Here is an 18,160-nt window from a genome sequence, read left to right on the forward strand (position 1 = left end):
TATAAAGAGTCCTGAGAAGTCATTGCAAATGGCAGGTGAAAAGGAGAAAAGGGCTCAAAGGACAGTGAAAACAAAAACAAGGCACTGTCTTACCTTGCTGCAGCTCAGTGCTGCCTCTGCTGTGAGTCTGCAAACGAGAGAGGGCAGGGACAGACTCGACGCTTTATTGGATTGCCCAAACTGTATGTTTCGTAATGAGACAGTTGGGCAGTTGTGCTTTGGGTGAGCTATAAATATAATATCTCCAAAATACCAACCATTGGCAGAAGATAAGGACTGCAGCATCTCTGTGCTGCCAGCCTTTTAAGGCATCACAGCTAGAGCAGCACAAGGCCCCCGAAGGAAAGGGCTGTTGTGCTCCTGGGCAGTTCCAGCCCATCACTCTGCTGCATTTGGGAGTGCCTGATCTAAAAATACAGTCACCTGCTATAAGAAGGTCCTGCAAGGGACCTCTAAGGAGATGGCGATATTTCAGGGCTCAGTACTTTGACTGAGATATGACCAACTCTAATTTCTCAATCATATTATTTGTCAGGGCTCTGGGGTTGACAGAAATGCCCTTGGAAATTTCGACTGCGCTGTGGATGTAACAAACTCCAACTCTCTTTTGTCTGTCTGCCTCTCTGTCCACACCCCAGGTGTGCAACCTTTTGCAAGGTACTTTGTGCCTCAGGTCTTGCCTTGTTTTAGCCCTGCACCTCCTGATGCAGGGATCTGTAGTGTTATAAAAAAGACAGTGACTCTAGAGATTAGCCTGAAATCACAAAGGAAGTCTATGTTGACAGCAGGGCTGTGGCTCAAGGGTGAGTTTTCTGCTCCAGACTCCCTTCCCACTGAAATGTAGGTGTGCTGTTGGGTGAAGGGGGCACTTGTACATAGAAAAACCAAGAGGAATGTGGAAAAAGATTTTCCAGCAACTCCCATTGCTGGCTGTGGAGGAAAACCTGTCTGAGCAAGGCTCAGTGCAAGGGTGGGATTACAATCCGCCTATCTCCTTGCCAATATTGGGTCCATCTCTGCATTTCAGTGTACTTCTGCAGAGAAAAAGTTACAACAGAGACATAGTCCTCAATATGAAGTTGAACTATTTTAAGGGGAGGAAAATGAAAACCTTTCTTTAAGAGGGGGAGGTGAAGAAATAGCATCAGGCAGCCTCTATATGCAGGTGAATGTCCCTCCTTTACACAGCAGCATAGTTACCTGGAAAAGTACTGTGCTGCTGAATTGAGGTTGCTGGTTGTTCCTCCTCCTAGCTGAAGCAGCAGTACTTGCTGAGATATTCAATTTCTTTGTTGTATTTATTTATTACTTCCTTGGTCCTGAAGAACCCCTCATTCCCCTCATCTCCCTCTTCTCTCTCTTCTCTTCAGAGCTCTGGTCAAGCCATAGTCTTTAGGAGACAGCATGACCTCCCAGCTTGTCTCTGAGCAGTTCATTTGGACAGCAAGTGTGGCTCAAGCTGCAGAGGATACTAACACAAACTGTTTGCCAAACTTTCTGACATGACAAACTGATTTATGGTTTGACATGGAGCCCAGACAGGTTTTATGGTTATAAATCCAAACCCATGAGAAGTTGGTATCTGAAGCATTCATCCTAACATTAAAAAGCTCATAACAGCATGTCCTCAGCCTCTGCCAAGCAGTGTGGTTTGACAGCCTGAGTTAAGCCTCTGGGAACACTTAGCTTTCACACATCTCCTTTTGTCCATGCAGAAATGCCTAGCTTCAGAGAACCATGGATGAGGAGCAAGGCCCAGAGGCTTTGGTTAGAGAGATAAGAGAAATATCCCACAGATTCCTCAGAAAAATATTGTTCATCCTAGATCTAGTGGCCTTTTGCCACATGTTCCTTTAGCTACCATGTAAACAGCCCTTTCACATTTCCCAGAAAAATAAACAGTTATGAAAAGCTGTTGAAGCAGCAAAAATGTGGTAGTTAAGACATATGTTTGGACAGCTCTGGAAAGCCTCAAAGTTTTCATGTTAGCCAATATTTTTGTTTGCACAATTCAAAGGTCTGGATGATGTTATAGGAGCAACCTGGTAAATGATGGTTGTCCCTGCCCCAGTCCAGGATGTTCTGGGCAGTAATGACATGTTAATCCCCAGGTGTCAACCCAGCTGCAGTGCACATTTGGATCTGGTGTCCACATCCAGCGATGGGGGACCAGTTTGGGGTAAGTGTGGCCTCCCTGCACACTTCATCTGAAAACTTGAGAAGGTAGGTTACAGTTCAGATTTTCACTCTGGAAAGAGCAAATATTCTCTGAAGCTGTTTGGTTCCCATTGTCCCTCTACTTACACTGTCCCAGTTTTATTTTGGGTATTGCTTTACTGTTTGAGGAGCCTCCCCAGGGAAAGGAGGACTCCTTGGAAAAGGATGCCACCAGAAAGCTAAAGCATCAGCAACATGTCAGGCTACTGGACCTGATCATGGGCTTCTGGCAGCAGGTAACAGCTGAGCCACTTCCTTGAGACAGGCAGGGGAATGCCCCCACACTCAGGGCACCAGCACTTCTGAGATACAGAAGGGTGGCAGGCTAACAAGAGAGGAGTGGGTATTGTCAGAAGCAGAGACCTCTGCAGGTGTCTCAGCTATACAGTGGTATTGGAATTTAGCCCTTAAAGAAGGAGAACGGGAGCTGAAGGTCTCTGGCCCACAGCAGTGATGACACAGCAGGCCCTTTTGCCTGGGTGGGTCTGCAGCCCCAGAGCCAGCCCTGTTGCTTCCATGACTGAAGCACCAGCAGGAAGTAAAGCGAAAATTTCATCCAGTTCTCTGCTCCAAGGTGATGGGAGGTATGTGTACTAGAAGAACTGCTTTACAATCACAGAATCATTTAGGTTGGAAAAGATCATCGAGTCCAACTGTGCTTTAGAAATAGAAAGTAAATGCTGCAAGCTGTAAAGCAAAGCCCCTATGGAAACCACACCAAGGTGCTGTTACCCATTCATTACAGTGAGGTTAGAAGTTTTTCCAGTGATCCCTTGCAATTGGGATTGGCCCTGCCATTCTCTGCAAGCCACAGTAGATGCCAGAATGTGGGCATCCAAGAAGGATGTAAATGTTCAGAATGGCTTTAACAAACAAAAATCTAGCCATCTGGGATTAGTTCTGTCTCTAATAAACTCTACTGGCAGATATTCACGTTAATCTGACCTTGCTATCCTGACATTTTTGTACACGGTAGGTAGCACAGTGATTAAAACTGTGTTATGATATTGTTGAGCCTTTAATCTAATTTGGGAGATTTAGAGGTAGGTTCTGTACATATAATACTGATGGCCAGAGGCTTAGCAACAGGACCAGAGGGTAAGAGGGCATGTGTGGAGATTTTGCTGGTAGTCAGTATTTTGCCAACATTTTACACTCAGGCTCTTGCGGTGAGGAAGATGGGATTAGCATTTGCCACTATGAACTGAGGATTTGACTGTGTTAGCAAGCCATTGGTCTGTCTACTTCTTCTAGCCCTTCACAGCCACAGGTCACATCAGTGCCTTCCAAATTAGACATCTGCACATAAAACTCCACACCCAGCCCCCTCATACTTGAGGAAAGAGCACGCACAAATGCCCAACCTCCATGGAAACCTGAGGCCACACAGCCTTTTGCCAGGAGGCACAGGGGGTGCCAGGAGCATCAGACATCTTCAGGCCTTCCCATGCCTGTGAAAATGCTTGTGGCAGGCAGCATTTGAGCTCTAGCAGCAGCAGCCTTAAGGATGCCAGTGACCTCCAGATATCTGGGGATGGAGAAGCATCTGGAGGATCTCAGCCCTAGCTTCCTTCTGGTGGGCAACATTGTCACCGCTATGTTCAGACTCTGGAGCTCAGGTCAGATGTAGGTGGTTTTGTATGAAGCAGCAAAGCATGTATGATTTTCAAGGGCCTAGTCTTTACCTGTTTTCTGTTATGTGCTGTGTTCTGAGCTGAACCTCCAAGATGCCATTGTCGAAAAGATTTGCTCAAGCTTGAGAGCAGGCTGAAACACCTGGAGCCCTTTGATCTGCATGTTTTCCATGGGCACCGTCATCAGCAGTTCATCTCACCCAATTTTTACCATCAAAAGCTGTCATCCGGTGTAAGTCTGTCATCTATGTGCTTTTCTGTGGGGACTGGAGGTGCCTATCTCCTGCTGACTACAGGCTGAGAGGAGAAGGCTCACACCAGACTTACTTGTACATAAATTCAATCACCAGATAACTTCTTGTGACTGAATTTATGTGAAATGTGCCTCACTCAGCGTGAGATGCCCTTGCTTTGTGTAATGTGCCTCAAAAATATCTGTTGGGCCAGATGCAGATTAACCCAGCCTATTTTCTTGCCTTCAGCAATGGCCAGTAGTTTGTGCTTGGAAGTATGTGTATGCCTCTGAACAGTTTCCTCAATTCCCAGAGGTTTTGTGTTGAGAACTCTCTGAGACAGAAGCAAACTGTGTTTAATGACCTCAATGCAAGTATTTTTCTTTTCTTTTAGTGAGTTTCTCCAGCTGTTTCTGAACCCAAATGCTTGGGACGTTTGGTCGCTCCCATGGCCAGTCTCTGCAGCTTGCTCCCCTCATGCCTGGTGGCTGTCAGAGCTCAGAGCATAGGCAGGAGCTCTTCCCCCAGCACAAGCAATGCCACATTCAGAGAAATGACGCAGATGAGCCTTAGTTTGAAAATTCAGACACTGAACTCTCCAAAACCTCTAAACCCAAACTTTGCATTAAAAACCTAGGGAGATTTCCCCTTTCTCCCCCTCTCAATCTCCTGTCCCACTTACACTGAGGGATATGAATCAAGTCCCTAAGCTGCCTTTCTGTCCCTACTTAATGGCCCCATATCTCAGGGCTCACTTTGCAGACCTAGTGACACAGCACTGACAAATGCCCTGAGTAAAGAGAGAACTGGATGGTGACTGTTAAGCCAGAGGGAGCTCTGGATATATTTTCAGAATGCAAACAGACTTGCAAAAGCAGAAATCATTTCTTCCTCACTTCTCCATTTATCTGCCCAGCAAATGTTACAGCTCACAAAAGGCCACTGCTCTTAGTAGCTGTTTCATGGCCCCATCTCTGCCCTTTCCCATTTTGGCTGAAATACTTATTCAATACGCTTTAGCTGCTGTTTTTGGATCATGCTGAAACTTCTTCTGTCCAAATCTAAATCTACCCTCATAATCCACTAAAATTAGTCCTGACAAGGCTAAGGAGGCTTCACTTAACAACAAGCAAAGATACAAACTTTTGTGAGTTGTAGAGACAAAGGGGTCCAAGCAATTGCCTGGGTTCAAAGCAGATCAGAGAAGCAATACCAGTAACTCCAAATTTTGGTGCCCTGTTTGCACATTTACCTGCCTGCTTGAATTAATGTCTTTACCCCACTGTAACTAACTCCACCAGTGAGTATGAGCATGTGTGCAAAAAAACCTTTTGAAGAGAGCTATTTTGTCATGAGATAACTGTTATCTGAGAGAAGTACAGTGCTATGACCCCAGCAGCAGGAGTCAGGAGTTGCTGCTAGCAAAATTAAGCAACCATGAGCCCAGGCTGCTTTGCCTGCCTCCAAGGGCAAGACTGCTTGTATGGATAAAGAATTTCAACCTAAGCATTTTTATTTTGGCTCTCATAAAGACAAAATCAGACTTTAGTAATAGAGGCTGTAGATTACTTTAAGCATAGGTATAATTACCACCCCATACATAAAAAGTAATAACAATCCCAGCTCTGACATTAATTCATTGTGTAACCTTGGACGTGACACTCACATAAACATTATCAAACCTGGCAAGTGCATGGAAGTCACAGTGAAGGACAGAGGAGCTGGAAGTGCCAAGCACTTTGAAAAAAAAATCAAATTAAGCTCCCTGGGGCTCAGGTTTCCCACTTGTAGAGGAAACTATGAGAGAGATCATTGCTCGAGAACAAGACTTGGAAAATACAAAAATGATAAAACGAAATCAAAAATACTGAAATGATAGAAACCCCCAATCCTCAGCAGACTAAGAATGTCCCAGACCTCCACAACCCATAGAAGGATTCTTCTGGCAAGAGCACATTTCCCAGCAAAAAGCCCCAAGACTGGCTGTAATTGCTTTTTCCCCACATCATCTGACTCAGATTTCACACTGGGTGGAGTGCACATGATCTCAAGTAGAGGTGTTTCAGCATCTCAAAATCACCCTGGCTGCATTCATTACTGTATTGCAATCAATAGGTTGTTTTCAGAACATATAAAGTAAGACTTCAGCTCTAAAACCAATTTGACATTACACTACCTCCAAAGGCACCTCTCAAAGCAGTGGAGAAATAGAAACTAGGATAATGCAGCTAGTGTGTTGTTACATGTAGTATCTTGAACAAAAGTATTTAAGCCTTGTATCATCTCTGCAGACAATGGAGTAGGAGGGTGGTTACCCTTCCTGGTGTTGACTTGATGTAAGCCTGGTGGTTCAGGTTAGCTTGATGAAGGCTGTCATATGCAATTTGAAACAAGCCCAGCAATATTAAAAAGTTATGTTTATAAAGAGCAGCTGTTGGCATGACAGTGTATATCCTTCCCCTGGAGACATAATCAACCAGTAACTCAATCTTTGCTAGAAGTTTGTTATGTTGATGATAGAAGTGCAGCCGAGCGCTACTGTGTACCTGTTAGGCCATTTAGCACAATGAGAAACATTTCACTGTAGAGCCTAGATTAGTCTGGATATAAGTTCCAAAATTAATGTCAAACCTTCCACCTGCCGCTGCCCCTTACTCAGATCCTGTACATGACTATGATAAGCCTCAAATGCTTGTTTTCTCTTTTCATTACTCACTGATTTTCTCATCCATAACAAAAAAAGTCTTCAGGTGATTGTATTAATATTTTATTTTATATGTTTCAGTGATATCTTTTGAGACCTCACAATGATTTTGCTGGTGGATGAAAAAAAGTTTATATATTAAATCTGTCACCCTAATTTTATGGTCAAGTTTGACAGACAACATGACGTTTACCAGGAGAACAGCTCTTTATGACACCTCCTTTAAATAACAGCTACTTCTGACATCATCAGGGCTGCTGAGCAGATCAGATTTTTCAAAAACAGTTCAAAGACAAATTATCAGTTCTGTGGCCATGCATTAATTTGAAAGAGTTGACAGACATGCTTAACCATTAAGTTGTTGGAGTGAAGAAAACAAAACCAAAGCATGCTAAGCAAGGAAGTGACATGTCTTTACTATATGTGTCTTACCAGCTGAGACTAGTAAAATTCTTACTCACTGATCAAAATGCACAAAGAGCTCTCTGATTTTCAAACTGTTGGGGAAAAAAACCCCACAAGCATCTTTTTCACGCTTTGAAAAGATGCACTTACATTCAATATGACTGAAGGATGGTGAGATTAGAGTCTTTATCATGCAAAATCTACATGCTGCTTTTACACATAGCCTGACTATGAATTTGCTGACATTTCTCTAATTGCCACCTGTATGCATACTTCATAAAACCATCACCCAATGTAATACTAGACCACCTTAGCATCACTATAATTCTCTTTGCATTTCTTTCTGTGTTCCACCATCTTTTCTCCTCTTGGCTGTTATGTCTGGCACATCACATCTCTTCCCTGCTTCCTTTCTGCATCAGACACCTGCAGTGTCAGCAGTGGGGTCTGCCAACCTCCCCTATCCACTCAAGCCATGAAACCTGCAAGATAATCCTTTTAATCACTGCCTCCTTAGCATCCTTGACACCATTTCTTTCCTCTCAAGGATTAACAGACATTTCTTCAAAACATCTGCCATTCTGCACCTTTACCTCATTCCCCACACCTCCTTATTTAACTTTATCTCCCCACAACACATTATTCCTCCTCTCTTGCAGTTGACAAACATTCTTGTGGTATTCCTGCCCTATCCAGCCCTGCACAAGCATGTGAGCCTGGCATGGTTTTGGCAAAGCATGCCAAACCAAGGCAGGAGCTCTGGCCATCTCTTGCAGCTGTTGTTTTATGGTTTCTCTGCTGTGCTGGAGCTCTCCCCTGCCCTGCAAGCAGGAGGGGTGCAGAAAGCAGTTCAAATCCATAAATCACCCAGACACGCAAGGTATGCCCAGCACCAGCGATCAGAGCAGCTGCCAAGCGTAATCCAAGCATCTCTTGGAAAGCACTTCTGTAAACAAATCTGCCATCTAATTTTTGGGCACAAGTATTAAATATTCTGGAGAACATCCCTCCAGGATGGAGACAAGAGGTTCACAGCTCTCTTTGATATCGTGCTAAACTTGGCTCCTGCTCAGAAGATAGCAACGCTTCTCTCTATCTCTTAGGAACAATGTAGTCCTTTGCAGGAGCATATCAAGAAGCTGGTGTTTTTCTGAGTGTCTTCATGAGCCGTGGGCATCACCCATGGCTTGAAATTGATTTTGGGCCTGAACTGGTTAAATAGTTGCCAAATCTAAAGAACTGTAAAAAGAAAGGCTTTCTGGCATTGAAGAGTCTAGAACTAGTGGAAATGAACAAGTAGAAAGAAAGAAACGTTGTTATCTCTGCCTTGCATGCTGAAATGCTTTTAGGGCATTCAGTTCTGTGGATTGTCACAACAAATCCTAAAGCAGCACTGAATCCCAGACCTGTGGACTCTCCAGCTCTTATTCTACTTTGGACCTGATCTTTTGTTGTGTTAGGAAGGGCTCTGGGGACAACTTCACCTTCTGGAGATCAAATTTTTAGAAAAATAAATATTGACTGTTCACAAATATTGATGGTGGCGATGAAGAAGAGGAGCAGGAAGAGGAAAAAGTGTGGTAAGGGAATACCGGGGATCTCAGAAACACAGCTCTCAAAGTACTCTTTCTGTCACAGTTTTGTTAAAGGAGTGAATTGAGAAGCCTTTCCAATGTGGGACCTATTGCTGCTATGACAGAAAATGACTTGTGTCACCTCTCAGTGTGACTACAAGTAACAGAGCAGTTCTACTCCTTTTCAAACATACTAGCAGCTCAAATTGCTCAGCTTTGTTGTGGTAACTGTAGATTTGAATGCAGGTATCTTATCAAGGATAACCCTTCTGTATAACACTGTCCAGGCAGCAGTGCTTGTGCAAAAGTAAAAGTTATTTTCTTGGGTCAAAATCATTCTTCCCAGAGATAAGATCAGGGTAATAGGGTAATATCAAACAACACAAGACCATTCCTCCTGTACATGTGACCATGGCAGGTATATCTACAATCCTTACAAAAGAAGTAAAAACTTTTGCCATGAGACACCACTTTCAAAACTTTGCAAGTGATTGTCACCAGTGTCATATATGAGAACTAAACACAGGGACTGCTTGATGCAGAGGGTTGGCTAATGGGAATCCTGGATTAGGGAGAACAGATGATAAATAAAGCTGTGTTAACAGAATATGGAGTATGTAAATTACTTTTGGTTTTAATGTTTTCAAAAACTGTCTCCTGCAGTACATCCATACCTTCAAAGGAAGAGAATGCCATCATGGGGTGTTGCAGGGACATAACTCTTGCCAAGCATATTCATGTCATTTTCAGCCTGAAATAATTTGATTACCATTATTTCTTGTCTCAATGTATTCAAGATCTAATTAACTGCATTCATTATTACTGTTTATATGTTTATATCTACTGTGATTGTTAGCTTATATATCTGTATGAGCTGGTGTTTTCAGTGTATAAAGAATTAATGCAAGGAGGCCTGAATCTTGATCTGCCTTTGTGGAGAAGCTTTCCTTCACAGGCAGCAAGCATGAAGGTAAGCACCGAGATATTTTTTCCATGTCTGGGCAGAAGAGCCCACCTATCCATCAGGCACCAATACTTCCCAACTCATGTGATGGCAGGAATGGGAGACATGTGATGAGAACCTGAAATACCCCAGGGAAGAAAAGATGTGTGCAAGGACATACATATCCCTGAATAAGCATCCACTCAATGAAATGCATGCCGTGGACCAGGTCTTGCTCAAAGGCAAGTTTCCAGCTGAAAGGTATGTAAGCATGCTGAGAGCCTTTTAACTGGAAAAAAACCAGATAACAGAGTTAGAATAATCCGTCTGCAGCTGTAAGTTTTCTTTTCTTTATGCACAACTGCCTCTAAATAAGGAGATTGTAATGCTGATCTTTGGGTTCCTGAATAAATTCATTGCTTACTTTATCTTCAAGTCTGTCTGGTGGCAGGAGTGATTTAAGGATAACTGGCAAACCACCATCATTCCATTCTCAAATAAGGCACAATTCAGTAAGTGGGGGAGGACATGCTGGCCCATTCTCCTAGAAAAGCTACAAAGCCAGAGACATCCAGATGTTTCTCCATGAGCTATGTGGGACATTTTGAAAGTTTATAATGAAGTCTTCTTGGGACACAGTTCTTTATCTCTGGAAAGCTGGAAAAGCGCTTTTGCAAGGAGTCTGCAGCAAGTTCATGGTGCTAGGGTTGGCTGAATCTCGTGAGCTTTGCGATGTAGGTGGGGCTGCTGCAGGTCCATGTTCATGGGTACAGCCTGTAGCGAGGATGAGCGTACATTCCCAACAGGCAAACACACACATGCATACAGTATGCATTTCTGATTACACAGATCAGCACAGAGAGGAATCAGTGCCACCAGCACCGCCAGCACTGACACAAACATGAACAACACAGACAGTCCCATCTTGTTGGCCCTCTCTGGGGAATCAGGATTAAAGCCTACTACTGGGATATACGCAGTGTATGTCATTTCAGGACATACTTCATACATAGTTCAGGAGATGGTCATAGACACTCTGTCCTCTAGTTGGCATCTTGCTCCTGCTCTCCTCCACCTGCTGGCACTTGGACCTACAAACATCAGAGATTTGTGGTCCCACTCTGGGTACTGGTACTCCCTAATCCTACTAGTCTGGTTTGAAGCTTGGTAGCAGTCACACTAAATGACTCAGGACAGAGAATGACATGCTCAGAGAAGATAGGTAGAAATAGCTTTCAGTGAAAATACAGGATAGATGGTGGTATAGAAACATAGGACTCCATCAAGCAAGTGTACACTCAATTGGGCCCTTTTATCTCCTTTCCCCCTCTATTTCCTCTTGTTTATTATCATCCCAGTTCATCCTGATGCCTTCATTTTTCCACCTCCAGTCTTTCCCATCAACATCCCTTGCAAGACCCACACATTCCCAAGTTCCCCTGAAAACCTCCTGTAAGACATTTTATACAAGACTCAGATTCTCCTTCTTAAGTTCTGCATTCTGTTATGTGTTATCTCCCTTTCCTCTTTATGACTCTCAGACACATTGGGCTACCCCCTCACTGGGAGTAATTCTTTTCCCTTGATGGTTGTAGGGAGTTGGAGCCCCTGGTGGTCTAATGGTAAAGGCGCGGCGCTGTCACCGCTGAGACCCGGGTTCGATTCCCGGTCAGGGCCACTCCCGGGCAGGTGGAGCTCGTTAGCCCTTAAAGGCAACCCACCTACGTCCTTAAGGACCTCGCTGCCACCGTCCAAGCTCGCTTGGCCCCGGCAGATGAACCTTAGGATTAAAGGGTGGGCTCAGTTCCGCGCACACTGTGTCTCACCTAAAAAATCCAATGCGCAGGCTGGAAGGTGTAAAGACCTTCCCCGGATCTTCGCTCACGAAGACTGGCCATTATTATTATTATGTAGGGAGTTGCTGGTTCAGTTTTCACTGCTCAAGTCACTAGGCTACCTCCATCTGTCACTGATCCTTGCTTGGTTTACTGCTTACTACTTGCTAACTTGCCCTTTTGACACATAATTTAACGCAGGGAACCCAACATTATTCTTTGGGGGGCTAGTAAAAGTAAAAGCCAAGCAGAACTTTCCATAGAGAGCCATGCTGTCCTGGCCCTCCTTTCTGCACAGAGGATGTCTAAACAACGTAAAAATACTTCTTTAGCACAGAGGAATAGGTGGATCTCCAGTTCTCAATGCATATGTAAGTCTAAGTTTCCATGCAATCTTGATGGAGTGTCTAACTTGAAATGCATGAAAGAAGCATGACTTCTAGAGGTATCAAATGCTGATGAAAGTCAGTCCTCAGAAAGCTACATTTTCCTACAAAACAGAGTTTATCCCCTCCCCTGAAAGCACAAGTGCCTTGTTTATCCTCAGCATCTCTGCCTCACATACTCCTGGAACTGAAATAATCCTAGTTGCCATAATTTAATGAAACTATCAGTTTGAAATGTCTGAGTGTTGTATTGAGACTGTGTGGAAAATATGAGCACAGAGAATTGTGTTAGCTAGGAATAGCCAGACAGCTTGCAGTGTAAGACAAGAACAGCTGATGTTAAGTGCAATCCAGGCTGACAAATCTTGAGGCTATGGGATTAGGCTGGTCCTGTTGAGGACTGATGAAGAACTGAGATCGTAAATGTTTATTGTAAAATGGGCATCCAAGGGTGTGTTTCAGATAATTTGTTACTCCTTACTGAGGTTGTGTGTATTTCCTTAATATGCACTATTGTTATTAGCCCAGCCAGTGCTTGACACTGCTTGAACAAAGCTATTTGTAAGAGTAAGAGTGCAAGAGCTGGATTTACTGTGGCAATATCTAGATCATGGAGATAGTCAGAGACTAACCACAGTTAAGAAGGCTTTGTCCCCTTTTCTTTATACTCAGATGTCTTATTTCTTTACTGACATTATGATCATTATCACTCAAACTGAAGCACTGTCCTGTGAGAAAGAGGAGAGTTGTAAGGAAGCATCATGGCAGTTGCACAACACTCTCCATTTCTGAAAAAGCTACTATGTTTATCAATCCACTGTATCCTGTGTGGAGGGCTACGGTTTGTGGTTTTCTCTGAGCTTTCCACTGTGCTTTAGCATCAGAGAAATCTGTGACAGGGCTATAGTGATAGCTTTCTGCTCCATCATCCTGGCCATTTCATCCCTACTGAGTGGTTTCCCCATCCTCAGCCCCTCGTGGCAACTCCTGCCCAGTGAGGTGGGTGACACATCAGATCTGATATTTGGAGGGGCACAGCTGGAGGTGGGGAGAAAGCAGCACCACTGTGTTTGCTTATCCTTTATCCTTGAATAAAAGACCATAATGCTTGTTGATGTTATTGGCATGCACTAAAAAGAGCCTCTGACAAGAGACTTGGAAAGTCATGGCAGTTAATTAGCAGAAAAAAACATTAAAAGGCATATTATCTTTAAGGTAGCAAAGTGTGAAAACTCTTTTTGTTTTTAAGGCTGATCAGTTGTGTGATGTCCATTCTAAGGCAAGATCATAAAGCAGGGTTGCTTAATGCAATCATTAAAAAGTAAAAATCTTGATTTTCCAGCTATTCTGAAGATGTTATTTTTAGGGTGTGTGTTCCTGTTAAATGCATCTGTGTTGCTTCTAAACCAAAAGGATATGAAAGGAAACAAATGTGAGACTTGTTTCACATCAGCAGCTTGGCTGATAGGGCTTTCACAGTGGGAGCCTGCTCTCTGGGCTTTCTCAAAAATGGAAAGCAAAACTCAGTTCAGCCTAAACACAACCCAGATTATTAAGACTGACTTTGGACCAGGCCCAGACTAAAACAGAGCATGGTTCTCATGATCCCAAATAAAACCTCTGCCTTTCCTGCAACTTGCTCACCAGCCCCTGGGACAGTCACGAGGACTGCCATGGTTTTGCAAGCTCTCCTGTAGAGTTTGAGGGCTCAGGGGTCACTCTGTTACCTCGTGCTGCTGCATCAGCTGCCGGTCACCTTCTGCCCTTGCAGCAGCGTCTGCCCAGTCTGGCTGTGGGGAGGGGACATCTGAGCATGGCTCTGCAACATCGTCCTGCCCCAGTGCCTTCCACTTTCCCTGGCCCTCCAGGAGCCCTGGCTGCCAGCTGGGTCATGGACTGCGTTTCTCTGCAGGAGCACCTGCTGCTCCATTTCAGCTGCCTGACAGGCCCTGCGGCCAAGGGCCCTATGGGCTGCCCCCCTTGGAAATCATAACAAGAAGAAAAATGTCACCTTAAAAATAATCTAGGCATTAGATTATGAGCTGCTATGGGGAAGTAAAACCCAACCAAATAACAACAACAATAAAACCCCCCCTTAAACCACACTAAATGCCACAATATCCTAATTATCTTTGCCTAAATTCTTTTTCCAGGGGAAACAGCCTTTTTATCTTTTTCCCCTTCCAGGATGTTGAGTAACTTTTGGACATGTTCCAAACTCCCCTGAAGTCAGTGAAAAGTTTTCAAGGTCTCTGAATCAAGCCCTGAATGCAGGAGGGTAAAAGGTGTGAGTATCCTGCCTTGCACTCTAAGTGAAAACACACACATCCTGCAAGTGCCACACATTAGTGCCCAGTAAGTAGTCCTTTCCTTTTCCCTGTTTCTCCAGCATGTGAAAAGGTCTCTGATGATACAGTAGACAAACCCCTTCTCAGAAAGGGGGACAGGTCTGGCTCCTTTCTAGCAGTGAAGTCACCGTTAACGATGGAGTTGCACATCACAAGAGTGGTCCTTCTCCTGGTCCTTGACTGCAAACTTTCACAGACCCTACTTTGCAAATAGCTGAGGTGAAGGCTAAAGACTAACCAGTGACTTTATAAGCTCTGGTACAGCTTGTGCCAGGCCCAGCTCAGGACAAGGTTTGCCAAAGCCTCTCATGAGGCTCTGTCAGATGGGCATTGAATCTTGTAGCAAGAAACACATGTTCCTCTCCTCACTTACACCATCTTCTAGTGAAAATGAACATCACATAGATGTAAAGATAACCCCACATCAAGTCACTACTTTTCATAGCAGCTTGATTATTCCAGAAGTGATGCCTCAGGCAAGTTTCAAAATTTAAATTTCTGATACTCTTCATATTTTCCCAAAGTGGTTTTTTAATTATGTATTTTTCTAAGCTGTTCTAAGCCCTGAGAAATTCAGGTTCTTTGTGGCTTCCTCTAAGTTTTGCTCCTCCTGACCATGAGGCTCACTGAACACAACAGAGTCATAGAAAATCAGAAGCCTTTGCCCCTGGGCGAGATCAGCTACAGGCATACAGTTTCTGACAGATGTCCTGACAAAATGTTATCATGTTCTTATTCAACAGCCTTCCTGAAGCATATCAGCCTCGTTTGTTCATGCCTGACTTAAGCCTTTGACTCAGTCCTTTAATAAAAGCTCATGAATCCTGCTGTGGTCAGGTAGGGGTACACGTGTCCTGGGCAGGTTAGATTAGAAAATATGAACTATCTGCATTTCTGTAGTGTACCAACCTAATTTGGAATAAAATCTTCTAAGGTTCTACTCTCAAACAGTGGTGTGATAAAGGTCAAAGGGGTGAAGAACATCTGGCCAGATGTGTTGTATGTGCTCAGAGAGAGTGAACAGTTGTGGTACCATAGTGAGGACATACAAGGATACTTCTGGATCTGGTGCAGATATTTTGGGAAATGGTCTGTTTCTCCATAGTACCATGTCACAAGATGCCTTCACTCCAAGCAGTGTCCTGGGATTTGTTTAAGATCACTGCTGTAAATTCAAAGAAAGGATCTTGGTTTGGATTATCTGAGAGAGGTTATTTTTTTTGGTTATTATTTTATTATTTATGCTGTACATGCCTTCATAGCCTACACAGGCTTTGAAGTGGAATGTAAGAATATGCAAAGCTGTTTTTATTTTCTTTAATATGCAGACATTTTCAGAGGTCACAAGGTACAGAACAGTAAACAATCAGGTAAGGCTATGGGGCAGTGAGCCTGCTGCAGGCAGCCCATCCCACTTCAACTAGTTATTGTTATTATTATTATTGCTATGGTTATTGCTATTATTATCACAACTGCTAACAATGTTAATAAATATATCAACCGGTTTAGGTTAGCTTCTGTCAGCGCCTCCCTTTTAAGTGAAGCAAAGTCTTTGCTGAAACTGCTTCCTGCTGCAAACAATTATTCTGAACCACTTCTTCCATCGTGCTCACAACAGACACTTTCCAGATACTTCAGCTCACTAGACACTCCTTGGAAATGTCAGATGTGTCTTTTGTGAAGAGCTCCTGTTTTTAACAATATAATAGTATTTCAAGCAAATACTTGGTGATTCTTCAGGTTTTACCAGTGGGTCCTAGCATCTTTGGAAGAAAAGGAGAGTTATGGGCAGTGCTGGTGTGGAAGAGGGGATATCAGTCATGTAAAAAACATACCTTGTGGTTTTAGTGACGCATGAATTATAATCACTGAAGGTAGTAAGGTGCATTCCAGCCACTGTGACAAAGACAAAAGGCGAACATTTGTCTTACTTATCATTTGCAGAACCTGGTGTTCAACTGTGCAATGCTGCCAGGAGTAGAAAAATATGTTTCAGAAAAGTGCTGTAACATTAGCTGTCCCCCAAAATATCCACTCAGTCATTTTTGCACAGATGAATGCTGACATGATAGAAGAACTATTTGTTGTACAGATGTCAGGGGAGTGCAGGGCACTTGAGAGTGACTCCCTGTGCTCCCCAGGTAAGTCATGAGCCTCAGAGCCTCTATGGAACAGGGACATGTACAGCTGCCCTCAGCCATCCTGCTCCATCCAGGGTAAAACTCCAGATGGGTACAACTCCTCTTCTTCCTACCCTTCCTTTCTAGCCTTTCTCCCCTCCCTCTCTCTTCAATCCAGATTACAGTCTGGTCAGTTTTAACATGTCACCTGTCAGGCATCTTTTAGCTTACTGTTATCAGATGGCTTAGACAAATATTGCCTTGTCCTGGTCTTGGCTGCTCATTCTTACCCACAAACTATCTCTACTACTAGGCTGAAATAAAGTGTCTTTTTAAAATTTTTTTTCTGATTTTTGGTTTTGCTTTTTTCTTTCATCCAGATTAGTTGCTAGATGTGACATGACAGTAGCAGCGGAAACATGGGAACAGGAAGAGAGTACTCCTGGAACACATCCCTGAAAGTGTTCAAGGCCAGGTTGGGTGAAGCTTTGAGTAACCTGGTCTAGTGGAAGGTATCCCTGACTGTGGTAGGGGAGCTGGAAATGGATGATGTTCAAGGTCCCTTCCAAACCAAACCATTCTGTGATTCTACAACCTTAAGAAGGGTCCTGCTGCAGGGCTGTCACATGTGGAAAACTTTGCACTGGTCAGCAATGGGCTGACAGGAGCTCTTTGCCCTCTCCCTCTCTGCTAAGTGAAACAGAGGGAGTCTCTAGTTTCAGCTTGAGGGAATTCCTGAAGTGTCAGACTCCCAGGTGGATTTTTCAGTGCAAGTTTAGTTGTGTAATGCAGCCTTTTTTTTCCCTGGGATGTAAAGTCAGATGTACATATATACAAAAGGGAAGGTACCATCTGAGGGCTTGTAAATGCTACAGCTTACATATCTGCATCGAAGTGAGTCACCTCAGGCACCACGTAAAGTCTGTGGAGCCCTAACACCATTCAGCTTACCTGAAAGTATGAGGATATTCTCACTTTTTTAAACATCCTCACTATTTTAGACAGTAAGCACTGCTAAAACAAAACAAGACAAAACCCTCCTGATACCATCTATAAAGACTACCTCAGAAAAAAAGAGTTGCTCCAAGTCAACTTTCATTTGGAAATCAACCCTGGTGGTGTTCTGAGTTAGCAGAGAATGTCTTCAGAGCTGGATTCAGAGCAGGAAAGGACAAGAGAGCCCACTTGTGACCCACAGATACCTTTTTGTAGTTTTGCCCTTTAGCCACTCAGTGCTTCTCACCCAGCTGTAGCAGCACAACACCAAAGAAACTACAACACTCCCTCCTAAAATGAAGCTAATCCATGCACATGCTGGGCTGAGCTGACATGGGCTTGTAGCAGAAGGTTTTAAAGCAGAGCTGCTTAAAACCTGCTAGTGGATGACAGGTTATTTGCATGTCAGAAAACACTCTCGATGGAAACAAGCAAGCATAAACACCTACCCTTTATAAGCCTGCTTTCATGCTCAAAGAAACCTGATGCTCAGCCATGTGGAGAAATCATTTCGTTCCTCTCCATAGCAGAAAGTTCACTGAAATGGAAAGTAGCTCTTACAGCTGAGTGCTCCAACTGGAATTATCAAGTGTTTTTTAATAGCTGGCAAAATGATGCATTCACTTTATGTGCTATCATGTAAATACTTTGTACTAAATATGCTAAACCATCTTATGCAACATTAGTTTGGATTAGACACATACTATTAAAATTACTCCTAATAAAAATATTTAAGTCAGAAAGAGGATTTAAATATTATTTTCT

The 18,160-nt window shown here is 43.5% G+C and overlaps 1 protein-coding gene across 4 annotated transcripts in view; it reads right to left on the bottom strand.

The window, feature by feature from the left end:
* Window positions 1–18,160, bottom strand: part of FHL2 (four and a half LIM domains 2) — a 62,745-nt gene that overhangs the window by 44,159 nt on the left and 426 nt on the right. Inside the window, exons 2-3 of one of the 4 annotated variants that reach the window (XM_050333848.1) lie at window positions 17,845–17,933; window positions 16,115–16,175 (exon numbers count right to left, since the gene is read on the bottom strand). The exons of 1 other annotated variant lie outside the window; for it this stretch is intronic. The gene's annotated coding sequence lies outside the window, so the exon portion shown is untranslated. Of the gene's footprint in view, window positions 1–16,114; window positions 16,248–17,844; window positions 17,934–18,160 lie in introns of all 4 variants that reach the window. 2 more of the 4 variants (XM_050333845.1, XM_050333847.1) reach the window with 2 other exon arrangements.

Source organism: Myiozetetes cayanensis, unplaced genomic scaffold (assembly GCF_022539395.1).
Source record: "Myiozetetes cayanensis isolate MyiCay16 unplaced genomic scaffold, myiCay2020 scf5-8, whole genome shotgun sequence".
Lineage (NCBI taxonomy): Eukaryota > Metazoa > Chordata > Aves > Passeriformes > Tyrannidae > Myiozetetes > Myiozetetes cayanensis.